Below are 19332 nucleotides of genomic sequence, written 5' to 3' on the forward strand. Positions count from 1 at the left end.
AGGCAAGCTACATCCTTGTATGTGTTAAAAAAAATAATATCCCTAAGTGGAAAAAAAGCACCACGCACATATTCAGAAATCGGCCTTACTTAAACAATTAAAACACTCTCGGATGAGGTATTTTGGTTTTGTGCAGCCACTCCTTCTCAGACCAAAGTAAAGGGTTTTTCTTCATGTTTGAGCTCCTTTTACATCAGGTTTTCTCATTAGCAGAAAATAGACAGAAACCCTCAAAGTAAACGGCCTTGTTTTAAACACACCAAGGAGGAGTCAACAAAACGTCACCCATAAAAACAACCCCTCTAATCGATATTAGTTTTTCTTAATGCTTGTAACCTAGCAAAGTACCGACACCTGTGCAAAGAATTTCATACACATTAAAATAATTTCATCCTCGGATGAGGTCTTTTGGTTTTGTGAGGTAAAGAGTTTTTCTTTATTTTTCTTTCTTAATGCTTATAACCTACAGTACGCCCCCCTCGTAAGTGTAAAGTAAGCCTTAGTGGAAAAAAAGCGTCGCGCCCGTATTTGGAAATCGGCCCTAATTAATTTTATTAAAACACCCTCGGATGAGGTATTGTGCGGGAAAAACTTTTCTTTTTTTTAGAGTCACTTTTCCGACAGGTTTTCTCATTAGCAGAAAACTCTCGACAGCTGTCTGTCGAGAGACAGAGTTTCTAGAAACTCTAAAAGAAAACTGTCTTGTACTACGCACATCAAGGAGTCAACAACCCCTCTAATCGTTATTAGTATTTCTTAATGCCTACAGCCAAGCAAAGAATTACATAAAGACCTCAACTCCTTGTACGTGCAAAATAACCACGAGTAAAAAAAAAAAAAAAAAAAAAAGCACATATTCAGAACTCTATCCCAAAAAATTGTATTAAATCATTAATCATTAATCATTAATTAAATCATTAAATCATTATTAAATTGTGACTTGTTTGTTATCAAAAACATTTTATCTATGTTACTTATTTAAAATATACCGATATATATTTCAAGTTTTTAGCTCAAACAGACTCTTGAGCATATTCATATAGCAAATCAACATAACCAGTATGCACCCTAATGTACATCTTTGAACTGTATGTTAATCAGTACATGAAGCGTACCTCTGAAAAGAGTCCATTATTTGTGAATTTTCTGATTTGTTTTTTAATTGCAGTTTTCACAAACTGCGGATGATGAAAATGTCTTTAAACTATCGCTGTTCCTACTTACTGAGTTCCCGAGCTACTTCTTTACTATGTGAATAAACAATTTGAACAAGAAAGGATTTAAAGACACATTAAAGCAAAGCCGAAAAAATTTGTAATGAAATTTATGTGACCGTTCTTCCGAAATCCGGCAGAGAGTGGAAATCCAAGATCTGTTGCAATCCTCTGCATTAATGATCTTTCTGTTTCTCTCCTTCTGCGTGTGTGTGTGTGTGTGTGTGCTCACAGAGGGGAGGTCACGGCAGGAGTTCCCTGAGTTGACACGCATGAACCATAAAGTCAGTTTGGACTGAGGAGCAGTTGGTAAACTACATTTAGTGTAGACAAAATTACTTTTTTATCCGATGCATGCACAAGAAATCAAATTTCTGTATCACAATGATTTCATTAGAGCCTTATTATTTTACGGGGGGCAATATCACAAATTACTGTAGATCATTAATAGGGAACAAAAAGGGAGGATAACATCAGCAATTGGGAGACAAAAGTCTTGACACATGCTTATAACTTAAAACACAAAAAACCCAGTTACAGCTGGTAAGATTTATGGTATAAACCAGACTTTCACAGTCTGCATCTTTACAGGGTTTTTTTTTCTGCTTTTGTTCACCCCTAGTGTGATGTAAAAAAGGGCAACCACACAGCCCACTAACTATTAGCTGTTTTTTCCCCTAAACAGTCAGTTGACTGAGAGAAATGCAATCCATTATTGTGAACGCTGAAGGAGATGTGCTCCATAGTCAAACTTATATTTCCTTAACTTACATCCTATGTTCGGTTTAATCCCTTTGATGGAAAATTGGTTAAACCATTGCTCAACTTATGTCCGAATGACAGCAGATAATTCTGATGAAAAGGAAACTGACCCTGTAAGCACTTTGCAGCTGAGTCGAGGGCTCGTGGAAATAAGGTCAGGAGGTGTCCGGCGTGAGTACGCGTGCGGCCTGACATCGCATTTGGGACATCTGACAGACTCATTAGTGTAACTCAGGGTGTGAGCAGCAACTCCTGTATACTAAACAGAAGAAAAGTAATGTGTAGTGCTAAACCGAGATTCCAGGGCTCATGCTTATATGGTTTTCTTTTATTCAAAAACAGGTTAGTTTAGCGATCGTGTAACTGTGTCCTTGACCTTTTTACCAGGTTGAGGAGTTGGTTCCCTAGTCCGAATATTTGGGATGGTTCAAATGCCGAGTCTCTGTATGGAAACAACAGGATATTTTCCACGTTATTTCTTAAATGTGCACAAATGGGATCGGATGATGTCCGATAAAAGTAATAAACATGAATGTAAATCTCTTTTTTAACTTTGCAGACTCATTTACCCACTCCAGTGAAAGTGATAAAAAACTGATCATGACTTTAAAGAGATTACGAACAAAATGCAATACATTTTGTTTTTGCTACATTAACAACTTTTCCAACTCTGATTTCCTGCAGGACCCACACGGACATCAGTTCAGACGGCACACACAACCTCGCACAGTGCTGGAGGCCTTTCAGTAAATATACGAAGATGGTTAAGGCGAGAGATTGCTATTCTGTCTTTTACATCGTTACAAAGGGAGGACTAAATGCCGAAAAAGAGAGGGTTTTTTTTAAAAATGACACTTTAAAACAGTTCAAGTATCTTTGTGTTTATGGGGAGAAGGGAATAACTGCGGCCGAGGTTCTGAAAAGAGACAGTCACTTCACCGATGACCTGGGCTACTTTGAGCTGGTTAACATCAACGACGAACGTAAGACTGAGTGCACAGACATAACTGATCGTCTGGACAAACAGAACAGGTGATGGAGAAACAGGTTTACCTTTTAGGTGACATGAATGAGTTGAAGGGAAGTTATGAACTGTTTCTGAGAGACAAATAACACCAGGATCCTTTTCTGTGTAGCTGACAGCTGGTAACTGTGCAGGGGCAGATCTAACAAAGTTTTGCCAGGGGGCCAGGTAGGGCATTAACAGGGAAAGGGGGGCACAAAGTACTTTTCTTTCTTATTCTCATTTAAAATATCTCGCTTTTAAAAAAAGAATTATCTGAATCTTACAACAAACGATTGATACATCGATGCATATATACCATCAAACAGTGTACATCACTGTCACAACAGCGTTAGTTTTCATTCAAAGGCTTTATGATTTTTCCTATAATGGCAAAATCCCCGGGCTGATTTTTTTTGTCCCAGTCCAGCCCTGTATGCAGCTCATCTGCAGTCTGGTGTTACCTACATCTTCCTATTCGGAAGGCAGAATTTCTGAGTTCTGAGTACAATCGAAAGCACCACGACTGCAGTTTTTGTGTTGGATGTAAAAAGCAGGCTAGAATCATGGCGTCAGTCAACGACGGTCCAGGCGTGGGATTTCTCTCGTGGAAATATGCACATTATTTTTTCCTTTCTATTGGTAGGTGGCACAGTGCACTTGTGGCAAGTAAGCAAGCTAGAAGACTGGCAATCTTGCTGGGTATCCAGTTACAGAAGCAACACATTAACAAGAGAATTCTGAGTAAAACCAAAGTTACTTTCCCTAGTAACTAGTTACTTTGAAAGTAACGAGTAACTTGAAGTAACTGAGTTACTTATTAATTAATTAATTAAATGTGTCAATAATTAATTAATTAAATGTGTCAATAATTAATTAAAATGTGAAATACATAAATAATTAATTAAATGTGTCAATAATTAATTAATTACATGTGTCAAAACTATTTATTTAATTAATTAATTCCAATTTTAATTAATTATTGCCACATTTAATTAATTATTTAATGATATATTTATTTATTTCATTTTGGCAGTCCTGGCGCCTGGCTCTCATCATGAATTAATTTTATCTGTCAGCCTCACCCATCAAACTCAGGGGGCGGGGTTAACGCTGATCGAGTCAAAACCATTGCTTTGGTCTGGTGGCCATTGTTTTTAGCACACAACAACCGGCAGAACTGAACTTTGAAAAACCCTGTTTGTGTGTCACCAAATACAGTTTTAATATTTTTTTTAGTCGAGAATGTAGTGGTTTAATCTTCATATGTGTGGTCGGTTTGTCAAGATACAGCCTCTTTGCAAAAGTGCTTCGATGATTTCGGAGATGTCTGCCCAGTCTCACGGCAAAGCGTGGGATAGACCCGCTCCCTCACAAGCAATCAGCTGTTATTACCGCCGACAAAGCGCAGGCCCCGGTACACAGCTGTAATAACCCCCGCTGACACTGACTTCTTTTACTGAGGTTATATTTATCGGGGTTTTATTTCCTGATGTTCGTATGTGTCCTACGTGTTTCATTCGCCAATTCTGAATTATAACTAACATTAAAAACATGTTTAAGGAGGAGAGTGAGCAAATAAATTCGATTAACAGCTGATCTTTGGGTTTCTGTTCAGTAATCTGTGTGACCTGCGTATAAACGCATACAAGAGATAACGTTGGTGTTTCCGTCGTGTAGTAACTGCTGGCTTTAACTGTACAAAGGTTGTTCGACACTATGAAACACATACAGGCTTCATGATGTTCGGCTAATATTTTTATTGTGAATATTAATCATGAGGGTAAACGGCCCTGTACACCACGGAGCGAGGTCAGCATCTCCACGATATCTTCAGCTCTCTGAGTTAACCCAGAGTTTCCCAGCTGACTAACTGTCATCTATGAATATGTCACGGGTCATATCAATATGATTTTACAGAAAAGCATCCTTAATACTGCCAACTATTCCAGAGACTTGAAAATCTACAGCATAAAGAACACAAAAATATGTCGCAGATCAAAGTGGAATGAAAGTGATCGGTTGAACAGGTGTTCGTGATCTGTGTTTTCTGCATTTTCATCAGTGTAAGACTCAGCAGCAGATTAGAATAACAGTTATACATTTAATAAATTACCAAATGAATCCACGCAAGAAACGAGCAGTTTGTATTCCCTCAGCTGCAGACTCGCTGCTGTTTAAATGTTTGAGAGGAAGATTAGATATAAAGCAAACGTCAAACATAGACTCAGTCTGCGTTCACATTTGATATGAGGCCAGCACGTAAAGTGGCTGTGTCCTGTTTTAAGATCATACATGTGAAATTGTTGTCCAGCCGCTCCGAGTTAACTGAAGTTAACTTGGATAAATTATAGTTAAGGAGTATCACAGATAACACCCACGTGAGCTGTGTGACTGTTCACCACTACACTGAAATCAGTAGGCTATTACTGAAATACACGTGCTATTTCATATAAATAGGGAGGTCCTACTAACATGTTTAGTTTTAAAGGACACCTTCCTGCCTTTAGTCTCATTCATGAGCAGTATTAGTTTTCTTCTAACATCCAGAAGTCTGCACGATGTGTTTCATAGTTTGTAACAAACCTTTGACAGTTAAACATAACATGACCGAAAAAGCAAAAAAATAAATAAATGAATAAAAAGAGAGAGAGAGAAAAAAATCACACAAATTATATGTTAACCTCATTTATTTTTAGTTAAGTAAACTCTAAAAATTCTAACAGATAGCTGGTGCTTAGAATACAGTTGAATAACTATTAAAAAACAGATGATATAATATTTCTGTCCAGGTTGCAGTCTGCATTATGAACATGTAGTTGGAAACTCAGCTCCTCTCGGTGGAAATGCGCCTTCTCTTTCCTCTTTGTATAAAAACATTTTAAAAGTGAGTTTAATCTCAAAATTCACTGTTAAATCCGAAACACACCAGATAAAGAAAAGCGAATAGTTCAGTCTAACACATGTGCCAGTGAACCATTAAATGTCTGTAAAACTCTGCAGTTATGAAACGTAACTTTAGCCTCAGCCAAACTGATTTGCTCAGTTGTAAATAAAACAGCGAAGTAAACGTGACCCGACAGACAAAACCTGAGTGAATTAAGTCCAGCGTTTAACCACTGAGAGCTAAAACTCAGGTGAGGTTTCAAAGCTGTGTGCGGTGATTGGACATCAGCCGCTGATAAAGTGGCTTCGCCTATAAAGTGCTCTGTAAGGAAACAAGCTCCAGCAGCTCTGCGTTCGGGAGAAATACTATATTTACTTATCTTATGCAGAAAAATGCGCTGACATTGCGTTATATCGAGCACCGGCTGCCCAGTTAAACTGTGACGATCACCAGGTAACGTGGGCGTGTTTCTTGAATTAGCAGCAGGTGTTAAACAGCTGACAGGTGAGGAGGAGGATGCATGCAGGTAAACTGACGGTCTGTTGAGCTGATCGCTGGTGTCGTGAGAAACATGTCAGCTCGTTCTTTATGTTACAGAAGCACAGACACACAAGACCAGGCGGAAAGAGACGATCGTTCGGTGAAAATGAGAATCTGCGAATGCAACATGTGGAACACGGAGAGTGGAATATGTAAACAAACCGGTTGACGTAACCCCCTCGGTGCACTCTGCATGCTGACTGTTAGCAGAGCAGTGAAATCTCTGAAAACATCTGAGCACTTTTGCAAACATGTTCTATGGTGACAACCTGACCAGACATGTGAAGATTACGGCGCGACATTCGCGGCTAAAACACTGTTAAAAGTGTAGTTGGTGACAGAAAAATGGGGTATTTTAAAACTACACCACCACCATTGCTGCCTGTCATTTGAAATGCATTCTGGGATACCTGGCTGCCTCAAGTCTACAGAAGCAATCGATTATCTAGGATCGACCTGTTTTGACTTACTTTGCACGGCAACCAATCAAATGTTAGAGAAGCTGCATGGGCAGCGTTAACCCCGCCCCCTGAGTTTGATGAGTGAGGCTGACAGATAAAATTAATTCATGATGAGAGCCAGGCGCCAGGACTGCCAAAATGAAATAAATAAATATATCATTAAATAATTAATTAAATGTGTCAATAATTAATTAAAATGTGAAATACATAAATAATTAATTAAATGTATCAATAATTAATTAATTAAATGTGTCAATAATTAATTAAAATGTGAAATACATAAATAATTAATTAAATGTGTCAATAATTAATTAATTACATGTGTCATAACTATTTATTTAATTAATTAATTCCAATTTTAATTAATTATTGCCACATTTAATTAATTATTTAATGGTGTATTTAAGTAATTCATTATGGCAGTCCTGGCGTTCCATAGGCAACTGGGGTTACCAGGGACTTCCTGTGAAAAATACAGTAGATAGCTTTACATACAAAATATGTAAACTGTTAAATCTACAAAAAAAGAAGTTAATTTCACACAACAATTGTTGTATATTCATAGAATATTTCCTGTATTTTTTACATGTAATAATTGCTTATTGTGGATCCATAAATTGTAAAATTAACGGGGAACTATCAAACAAAAAACTGGTAAAACAACTGTGAAACTGCATTTTAAATGGAGCTGCTCTGTATATTATACATAAAATCTATTACTATGCTGTATTTTTATGTTTTAATGTAAAAGTTTAAATCATAAACCTGCAAACTTCTTACTGCTATGCCTACACCTAAACATGCAAAAACACATCTTCAGAAAAGACTAGTGAAGAAAATATCACTTTTGGGAAATTTATTTTGCAGCCATCATCAATAAAACAATTGACAACAATTGGATGCATTTTTTCCAACTTACACAACAGTCACACAATTGAATCAAAATGCTATAAAACTGTGGAACATTCCCGCAAAGCAAGAACCATCTTCATGAAACAATCGTGTGGCAGACCCTCTACCAGAAAAAGTTAAATAGTGACCTGTTAAAACAAAAATGGCATATTGTGCAAAAATTACCGTAATCACCATCCCAACACGCACTCTGCTGTCACCACAACCATGGCCCTGGTCATAGAAAACACATGTGTAGTTACCATACCAAAACATCAGGAAACCACCTGTGGGGAAACAAACCTATAAACACTGGAGTAACAGCACTGTAGAAAAACAAACAAACAAACAAACTGTGGAACATTCCTTCAAAGCAAGAACATCTTCATGAAACAAGCAGGTGGCGGGCCCTTGACCAGAAAAAGTTTCAAAGTACACATTGTGGATTTAACAAAGTAAAAGCTACGAGTCCACAAAGAGTCATATTCAGGCTTACGTGGTCGGAGAGATCCTTAATCGGGGTGAGGACTCGAGGGTTCTTGTTGGAAAGACGCTTTAAGTTTTTGTTCTCTTTTTTGGTTCCTTTTTCTGGGTTTATGGAGAAGAAACACCTGTAGAATAAAATCATATTTGGAGCATATTAAGCATTTTAATTGATCAGTTAAAAAATAAGTACAAGCATATATGTACACATAAACTGCAACAACAATTGGTTTCCCCAAATTCAAGACAAAATATAACCAAAATGCTTTGGGAAGTGAACACTGCATGGTCAAAAGTATTGGCACCCTTCACAACATGTCTTTTGCAGTGATAAATCACACTTTTGAATTTAAAAAATCCAGTGCAAAGGTTATAGATAGTCAGACGTCAGCTGAGTCCTGGTCTGGTCCTGAGTCTTGGCCAGGCTTGGACCCAGATTCAGACTGTTATTTTATAAAAACAATCTTAATCCGGGTCCAAACCCAGCCAAGAGTCAGAGCCAGACCTGGATTCCAGCCACCTCAGAACCAGACTCCAGATCCCAGAGTCTCAATCACAATTGTTGTAATGTGAGATTCTCAGGTCTGAGAAATAAGAAAGACATATTTCCTCACCTTTGAAGAACCTCCAGAGTGAAAGCCAGCTCAGATAATGGATGTTAAAATTGTAGTAGCTCCCGAGCATGATGCACAATGCAGAAATGAAGGAGGATATGTTTGTTCCGATCAAGACTCAGTATGTATCTTCTTAAGGAATAGCAGGACTGTCCTGTGAACAAATTTAACAGGTTATATTAATAAGCACTGCAGTACATGACATTCTATAAACAGTGCAATTAAAAAAGAGAGAGAGAGCTATGAAACAGACTTCCCAAAGACAATAATAGTGGGTGTCAGAGACACTTGCTCCAGTTGCACCTCATCTGCCAGACACGTATCTTCTACATGGAAAAGCATGAACTCCTCCTTCTCTGCAAATTAGCTGAACAGAAGCAGGACCACCTCTCTCACATCATCTGAGCAGCCACTCTGCGGTCCCTGTATCCTCTTAAGCCTTGCATATGTCTGAAGGCACGTCTTGCTTTTGCTGACACCAACTGTGGTCATGTAGTCCAGAAGACCTTTTCCCCTTCAAATCCAAGTAGTCTGTATAATAGAGGCAGGAATTAGCAGCTGTCCTTGCAGTTTAAGGTAAAAGAGACACATGTTTCTGAGATAAGACTGACTATCATTCTCTGACGTATCACTGACTGAACTAGCAGATGACATGGTTTTATGTGTGTTTTCTCAATAATCTGTAATGTCATTTGGGGGCTGAGGGCGAGATTCTACATGTCATCAATACCATCTGGGGAATATGCTTTATGCTTCCTACACTTTTTCCTTACTTTTTTGTAAACACATGCATACAACCATTCTATAATATTTTTAAACTTTCTAACAAAACACTAGAAGGTTGTCATGGTCACAGGGTGACTGCCTAGTATTAATGAAATTTATGTTGAGAAAACAAATAATGGCTTGTAATTGCAAGAACAGTTTTGGTGAAGAAATGCTTGTTTTTACTTTAGCAATAAACTTGTCTAGAAGCAATACTGAGAAAGCAATAATGGGAATTGGTTTAACCCCCAATTATCTGAGGTTTAAGTCACACTGGGTGATGACTCCAACTGTGAACCAAGATTGAACCCTGTGTCTTGATGCATGCTCAGTCAACTAAGCAAGAAAATACCAGAAAAATAATTTTTTTTCATCTGGAAATACTTACTCTGGGAGAAATGTTTCATTACTAACTGACTAATCGACTTCTTCAGTCTCTGAGACAAATTTTTCGTCCCTTAGAACACTCACTTCCTTTTTCCAATGTATTTGGGAAAAGAAAACAATAGAAAAATATTCTGATAGGACCACTACAATGATTACTTTGATGATTACGCTAAAGATGTCTGAATTTTGAACAGACCCTCTGATACCTCCCTATTGAAAAGAAAAGACTTTGTATCTCAGGGAGTCTTTCATCTACAAAGATTCAGCAACTTCAGCCCCTCTGGAGGACAAGTTTTGAATAAACTCATTATTGGATGAGCAAATGACTTGGTGAAATTCTGAAGAAGTTTCCACTGTACCCTTTAAAAGTGAAGTTAAGACATAGTTTCACAAGAATTCTTGCTCAATCTCTGACATGTATTTATTTTTAAGGTAAATGAGGCAACCTTGCTGCAGAAACACTGTCTTATATGATAAATCAGTCACGACACTCAGCTGATGATGGAAAAGGCTGGTCTGAAAGCCATGGGGAAGAAGCTTGAATTGTAGGACTGAGTTGTTGTTGTGTGCGTAATAATAATAATAATAATAATAACAATAATAATAATAACAATAATAATAATAACAATAATAATAATTTTAAAAATATATAATAACTGTAAAATTGATGGTCAATTGTCTGCTGTTTCAATGTGTCCAGCTTTGCCAGCTGAAGAGGCAAGCAATGACACAGAAGTACTACTGCTCTCAGGTCTGTGGACATTTCCCAGAATATAATATCATCATACATTCATACAAATGAATAATGAACAGTAAGTCTTGTTTATAAATGCAATAAATGGAAAGTTGATGAGTCTCAACATCTGTTTAAACATTTCTAGCTCTTGAAGATGAAGAGGCCGGAACTGGAAAGGATTCACTAATGCTTGGAGGTCTGTTTTATTGTTCCACAGGGTGTGGCATTTATATGGATACACCGTAATAAAATGGGAATGGTTGGTGATATTAAAGTCCTGTTTGTGGCACATTAGTATATGTGAGGGGGCAAACTCCTCAAGATGGGTGGTGACCATGGTGGCCATTTAGAAGTCGGCCATCTTGGATACAACTTTTGTTTTTTCAATAGGAAGAGGGCCATGTGACACATCAAACTTATTGGTAATGTCACGAGAAAAACAATGGTGTGCTTGGTTTCAACGTAACTTTATTCTTTCATGAGTTATTTACAAGTTTCTGACCACTTATAAAATGTGTTCAATGTGCTGCCCATTGTGTTGGATTGTCAATGCAACCCTCTTCTCCCACTCTTCACACATTGATAGCAACACCGCAGGAGAAATGCCAGCACAGGCATCCAGTATCCGTAGTTTCAGGTGCTGCACATCTCGTATCTTCACACCATAGACAATTGCCTTCAGATGACCCCAAAGATAAAAGTCTAAGGGGGTCAGATCGGGAGACCTTGGGGGCCATTCAACTGGCCCACGATGACCAATCCACTTTCCAGGAAACTGTTCATCTAGGAATGCTCGGACCTGGTACCCATAATGTGGTGGTGCACCATCTTGCTGGAAAAACTCAGGGAACGTGCCAGCTTCAGTGCATAAAGAGGGAAACACATCATCGTGTAGCAATTTCAAATATCCAGTGGCCTTGAGGTTTCCATTGATGAAGAATGGACCCACTATCGTTGTACCCCATATACCACACCAAACCATCACTTTTGTTGTTCCAACAGTCTTGGAGGGATCCATCCAATGTGGGTTAGTGTCAGACCAATAGCGGTGGTTTTGTTTGTTAATGTCAGGGTTCGCTTGAGGACTCACACGCAGGATTCAGAGGCACAGTTGGTATTTATTACAGTTCCACCAGGTGTATATACAAATAGTGCAGGGGTAGTGCTATATACAAAGCGGTGACAGGGAAAAGGCTCCAGGGAAATCCAGGTAGGGAATAGACACTTGCTCCTCTTCAGACACTCTCCTATCGTGACCAGTCTCTCTCCAAACACTCACAAAAACAGGAATCCACTCGGGAATACAGGGTCGGGTCCAGCGGATCTATGTACAGAGGAAAACACACGTTAGAGGTTTTGCGCAGGGAAACGAACGAGAACTTGCTCAGAGCTAGGCTGCACTGACGCGAGTCACACACAACGATCCAGCGATGAGTAGAAGCCACTCCCTGGCTTAAATGCTGGCTGCGCTGATGAGGCCCAGGTGTTTCCGCTTCAGAGGGGCGTGGGCCGAGGGCGTGAACCCACCATGAGTTCCGCCCTGGCGAGAGAGTGAGAGATAGAGAGAGAACGCTCCTAGTCCGCAGCCTGCTGACCCCCTGGCCGTGACAGTTAACTTCACCATTCACATAAAAGTTTGCCTCATCACTGAACAAAATCTTCTGCGTGAACTGAGGGTCCTGTTCCAATTTTTGTTTTGCCCATTCTGCAAATTCTGTGCGCCGATCTGGGTCATCCTCGTTGAGATGCTGCAGTAGCTGGAGTTTGTAAGGGTGCCATTTGTGAGTAGCTAATATCTGCCAAAGGGATGTTCGACTAATGCTACTCTCCAGTTACATACCGCGAGTGCTACGCTGTGGGCTCTTGCTGAATGAAGCTAGGACAGCCATTGATGTTTCTTCATTAGTGACAGTTTTCTTGCGTCCACATTTTGGCAAATCCAACACTGAACCAGTTTTACGAAACTTAGCAAGCAGTTTGCTAACTGTAGCATGGGAGATGGGTGGTCTCGTAGGGTGTCTTGCATTGAAATCTGCTGCAATGACCCGGTTACTGCGTTCACCAGATATCAACACAATTTCGATCTGCTCCTCACGTGTTAACCTCTTCGACATGTCAATGGCTGTGAACAAAGAGAAACTTGTAAATAATTCATGAAAGAATAAAGTTACGTTCAAACCAAGCACACCATTGTTTCTCTTGTGACATCACCAATAAGTTTGATGTGTCACATGGCCCTCTTCCTATTGAAAAAACAAAAGTTGTATCCAAGATGGCCGACTTCTAAATGGCCACCATGGTCACCACCCATCTTGAGGAGTTTGCCCCCTCACATATACTAATGTGCCACAAACAGGACTTTAATATCACCAACCATTCCCATTTTATTACGGTGTATCCATATAAATGGCACACCCTGTGGAACAATAAAACAATAAAACAGACCTCCAAGCATTTTTCTTTATTTTGCCATAAAAAGCAAAACAATTATGAAAAAGAGCATACCTAAATCTATGACTTATTTATCAATACTTACAGATCAATAACACATCCGCATTTAGGCAACGTCTTGGTGAAACTGTGAAGGAAAAGCAGCTTTTAAAATAGCCTTTAAAAGTGAAGTTGAGACACAGTTTCATAAGAGGTATTCTTCAATGTCTGACCTGTAAGATTCTGGGTAAATGAGTTAATATTTTCTGCACAAAACACATCTTGACATGACATAGAATTTTACTTAGGTCACTTAGGTCAATGACAAAAAGACAATGGTACATTTATTGCACATTGACCTCAGTTTCTCCACCTGATGCCATGCAGTGGGGATGGAAAAGGCAGAAATATCTGAGGAGGAGCCTGGCTTCTGTATTCAGAGTTGGCAAAAGTGCAGACATTCTATACCTAAGTAAAAGTACAAAGAACAGTAATACAGGCTCTGAAATGTACTAAAAGTAAGTAAAAAGCTGTTCTTTGGAGGACTTTGTGCTGTAATAACACAATAATAAAATAAAATCAGTACATGGGCAAATAAACTTCAGTACTTTTTTCCCAATTATAGTCAGTGTGAATTAGAAGAAAAAGAAAGAATATATATATATATATATATATATATATATATATATATATATATATATATATATATATATATATATATATATATATATATATTCATTTATTTTTTCTTATTTATTTATTTCTGTTTATGCAGTGTCTTTTTTTCTAGATGGTATGAAGGTAAAATTCATTTAGTGGATCCTTTGTTACTATCTCATTTGATTTTAGATTTAATCATCACAGATGTTTAACAATGAGTGTAAAACAAACAAACAAGCCAAAAAATTACAAAAACTTAGAAAAAAGCACACAAATAAAACTTATCACACTTCTATAAAATATTCACAACCCTGCAGAATTGTTTTACTGATCAGCCTGGCCGAGGACAGAATATAGACATAGTTGGGAACTGTGAATCAGCCATTAATGAGGTGTTTGCAAACTGTTTGAGAATGTTTGAGAAGTAAGCTAAACACAGTTACTGTAGCATCCTTTATTCTGATGTTTGGCTGTCAAAGGGATTTAGGATAACTGGATTTAGGAACAGGGACTATGAGCATTTTTTGTACAAGCTGTACATATCAAAATTTAGTGAAAATAGAATGGAATGCACGAGTGAGCTGTTGTGCATCATTTGAGTAAATTAGCTCTGATAATCACTAAGGCTAACAATACCAAAATCCTGCAACTGACTGGGGACCTGTCAAGGGTGTAACCTCTCTCTTGTCTTACAAAAACATAGATGGAAACCCGTCTTATTTCCCCACCTCAGCTATGGATTAGCTAATCAGAAGTTCTGTGGTTGTCCTTGTAATAGCAAATTTCTATTACAGTGGTCCCTCACTATAGCCATTGTCAATCAATCTCATGCCAAATCTCCTGCACTGCAAATTATCTGGTGCTTATCATGATTTAAAATCTTATTTTTAGACAGGCCAGATAATTTGCCTTGTTTTAAAAATGATATACTTGTTTCTAAGCCTTGATTTTAGATTATAAACTTAAATCAAGAATAACCATATAATTGTGTCTATATTAGTACAGAAATCCTAAAATGGAAAGAATAACTCTTAAAATAGCCTACATTAGGTCTCTCACCAGATCTCTCTCAAAATATAACTTGTTTCAAGATGCAGTGACAAACTCCATTTGCTTGATTTAATAAAAATTCACACAAGGCATCTGTTGAAAACATGATTTATTGAAAAATCATGTCTGACTTCAAATGTTTACATAAAAGAGAAAACATGATACAAATCTCATTTCAGAGACAGCTGTTTGTCCCAGCATGCCAGCATTATTGTGGCACAACACTAACATTGGTTTAGGGAACATTTGATGAGGGTTTGTTAACCAACATCAGAACACTACACTAAGAAAATACTTTGGTGCAGCCCTAATCTTAAGGCTGATTTCTATGGGAAATGATATCAGAAAGACTCTATGTTATTGGCACAAACACAATTGTCCCTGAAACTATTAGAACAATATGAAGTATAATCAATGAGCTCATGTGCTAATTCTGTAGCATGAACTGATACAGGTGTTCTTCAATCTTACTTTTCAGTCGCAATACAGTTTGTAAAGAAATAATGGGAGCAGGAACTTATCTGAACTATCATAATTAAGTATTTTCAAAAGAATCAGCATGTGTCCACAAGACTGTTTCAATTTGTTGTCGTTGTATTCACAGTGTCTACATTTGCTATAAGCAAAACCAATCCCTTCTTTAAAGCCAGCAATCTCATGCTGGGATAGCATGTTTCCGCAACTGGCTATAAAAAACACCAAACTATTCAATTTCACCATTTGACATTTCAATCCTTACACCATTGTAAAGCACTGACAGATCTTGAAGAATTCTTTTCAGTACAACATCAACGCCCCACTGAGCAATGTCATTTTCTTTAGCGATAGCAATAAAGTCATATTGCAGCTAACTTTGACCTAAATTTTGAATCAATATTTTCTAAAGTACAATAAAACATAACCAATGTGTTTGCAGAAGCATGGGACCCTAAGGGGTTACACATTATAATTGTGTAAAGTAATAATTGCAATGCATTTGGCCTGTAAATATGGGGTGAGATGTAAAGAGGGATCCGTTTGTTAAATCATAGAAGAATGCCTCTCTGCTTCTTTGTGGTGCAGTGTTCAACAGATTCTGTCATCAGTCAATAACTGCTTTACACTTTCAATTAATGGTACGTAGTAAAAACTTTTGCTGCTTATGGACATGACCCTTCAAAGACCTTGCTTTACCTAACAAATCTTCTGGGATACTACTACTACTTCCTATGCGTTGACTGGGCTGAACAGTTCCCCTATGGCTCAACTCTGTCCATAGCAATGCTGGAGAAAGGATCCATGAACTTATCAAATGTAGCCAACGCCTCATCTTGAACCTGAGTGGTTCTCTCGGCATGATCTTCAAACACTGTCCTCAATTTTTCCTTGAGCATATCCAGAAGAACTGCCTGATATTGTTGCACTCCTGAGATGATATGTTTGACCGTTCTCTGTGAAAATATTTGACAAACAAAGTAACTTATTCTGCATTTATATAAAAAGTTTGAATGTCAATGTAAACAAGTAAGACATTGATTGCATTATGTACGGTATGACATACCTGTGATTAGTGGCACTGTTTTTGAACACTGATAGCGAAAGCCGCAACAGGTCTGGTAAAGGATGTTGTAGTAGCAGCTTCTTCCTTTAGAGCAGAATAACAAGGTTACTCCAAACACTTGGCCAATTCTAAAATCTTACACAACAGGTATAATTAGGTAACCTAATGATTAGACCATCAAAACAAAAAACAAAAAAACAAAGTGAATGAAGTGAATGACAGTGATTATTGTTAAAGTTGAAATCGAAGAAATGGAAAAGTAGCTAAAGACAATAAAAAAAGGGGTTGCCCATTTTCTGATGAGACAAGACAAGGGATTGGGTTCATGAAAACGAGATTTTATCTTTTAATTAATGAATTTTTGTTCGCACTTAGATATTAGTTTGTTTACATGTTTGTTGTATTTATTAAATTATTTATGTATTTTAAAATAATGTAATTTAGATTTTCACGTAGAATTGATGTTTATATAAGTATATGTCATATTTTTATTGTATGCATTTATTATTTTATTTTATTTTCCAAAAAATCATTCCTATACATTTTGGCAGTATTTCTGGCCAATAGATTTTTTTTTTAACTTTAACTTTTTTTTTTTTTTTTTTTTTTTTTTACAGGGCTTCCAAATACTCTGTCTTATCTGTAACTGTACTGACCATTTGTAACTTCCTACGAGATACCCAAATTGCTGCCACATGAACGATTTAAACGAGCAAAGTGTCTTTGATGCAAACTACACCATGAGACATGACAGCCGCAGAGTGCATGCCTGCTCCGGCTGCAGCGTAGCCTTTACACTCATCCTGGTGATTTACAATCCAACCATAGTGAAAAACGCTTGATTAAAAATGGAGAAAGGAGTAAAAGTAATATAGGACCTTATACGAGGAGTTAAACATAGCTAAATGGGTCATCAGAAGTCACACTACATTTTATTTAGTTAGGTTAACACTTACCGTGACCGGGCTGTCAACCTGAGGCTCCTGCGCTTGGGGGAATCCTCCATCCTCTTGGTGGGTTTCCATTCGTCAAATACAGATGGTGCGTCCGTTTAATGTGGCGAAAGAACGAGTTAAAAACTCTGAAATCCTGTTCACAGCCATCTTTTCCACAATCCAAATCCTGCCTTCGACCACGAGGTGCATTTACCTGGCAAGGAGCACATTCAGAGTTTAAGAAACAAAGATAAAATAGATCATACATCTCCAGAGCGCCATGGTGAACTATTTATGCGCTGTAGCCATGCGGCATACTTTACCGCTCTTTACTGAAGGCCACAGATGAGAGTGTGGGACAATGGGAAATGTAGGCAATTTTCAAAAATATATTTTTCCTTAATTATCCAATTTTTCAGTTTTAAATTATATCAGTTATATTTATTTTTGGGCAATAAGCATTTTAGACTTCATTTGTGAATTTTGTGTACTTTGAAAAAAAAAAAATAAATAATTTTCTGCATGCGCATGCTCAGTTCCTGTCATGACCTTACTTTTTCGGGACAAAATCGTTTTCCCTTCTTTGTAAACCAACTGGACCGTTACCAAGATAAAAATTATTTTAAAAAAAAAAACTATCAATAGTTTAAGGTTGGTAACATTAAGTTCAATAATTACATTTATGAACGACACTATAGTATTACTGCTATTAAGATAAAGTCATGTTTTGTGAGGGTTCGCTAGTTAGCAAGCTAGCTAACATGATCATTAGCTAAATGATCTTACTTCAGTGGGATATTGCCAGGTGCTGTGAGCGGAGGCTTTTGAACTGAGCTAGAGAACTGCTGTCACGGCATGGATGCGTTTGACGATGCCATACTGTCTGTGTTGCAGGGTAAGTCTCATTTTTTAAGTTATCTTGAGTCATTAGCTGTCCTTGCTGATTATGCTAACCGATTAGCATCGGTTAGCATTGTTTCTGAAACTTGGAGCTTGCACTCTAGTTTCAGTTGGATTGACATTTATCCAAATCATAGCCTTGAATTGTTTTTGACAAAATATACTTGGAACATCATTCTTGAAAACCGCCAAAAATTGTTTTATTGCATTTAAAAAAATTTATATAAAACTCACAGTTAAGACATAGACTGTAAGTTCTACATTTTATCATGTGATCATTAGCTAAAATATATTTATTGGCAAAAAATGACCTCAATATGTAATAAGCCACACCCAGGCAAAGAGAAATAAATGTCAAAATTTAAGCTGTGTTTCTCATTTACAGCTGCGAATATTGACTATGAAACTTTGAGAAGCTTTACCCGGGATGACCTGAAGGATCTCTTTCCAGGCCATGAAAATTTCTTCCGGAGAAAGAAGCTTTGGAATTTCATAATCCAACAGGTAAACAGAGATTATACAACTAAGAATATTATAATTAATGCTAGAATATATTATTGTCTAGCAATAATTTGCCTAATTGTGTTTTTTTTTTTAATATATATCCCGCAACTGTTATTGCTTAAGACTGCTGAACAAGATGCCAACACTTGCCATCAAAGTGGGAGTAAACCCTTAGGCTTTGTTGTGTCTGAATGTCAGCCACAAACTTCCAGTCCCATTTCCTACACTGCTCACAAAACAATGAAAATGCCAGACCCACCAGAGTATGTGGTGTATACAGATTCAGAACTGGACATGGTGCGCAGTCAGTACTTTGCATTGCTTCACAGTGGAAAGGAAAAGGACTGTAAGATGTCGAAGGAGCTCTGTTGCAGACTTATAAGGAACACAGTCACCAGCATGGTTGCAATCCTCCGTGCTAGTCCCATGGGGAAAGAAGTAGGATACCCCTCCAAACTTGAAATGAGAGCAATGTCACAGAAGATTGTCGACTATTACCCTATGTTACGTGATGCTGACACACACATGCCATATGTAAGTCATTCTTTTGCCACTACAATATCTAAAATT

This window comes from Pelmatolapia mariae, linkage group LG3_W (genome assembly GCF_036321145.2).
Source record: "Pelmatolapia mariae isolate MD_Pm_ZW linkage group LG3_W, Pm_UMD_F_2, whole genome shotgun sequence".
NCBI lineage: Eukaryota > Metazoa > Chordata > Actinopteri > Cichliformes > Cichlidae > Pelmatolapia > Pelmatolapia mariae.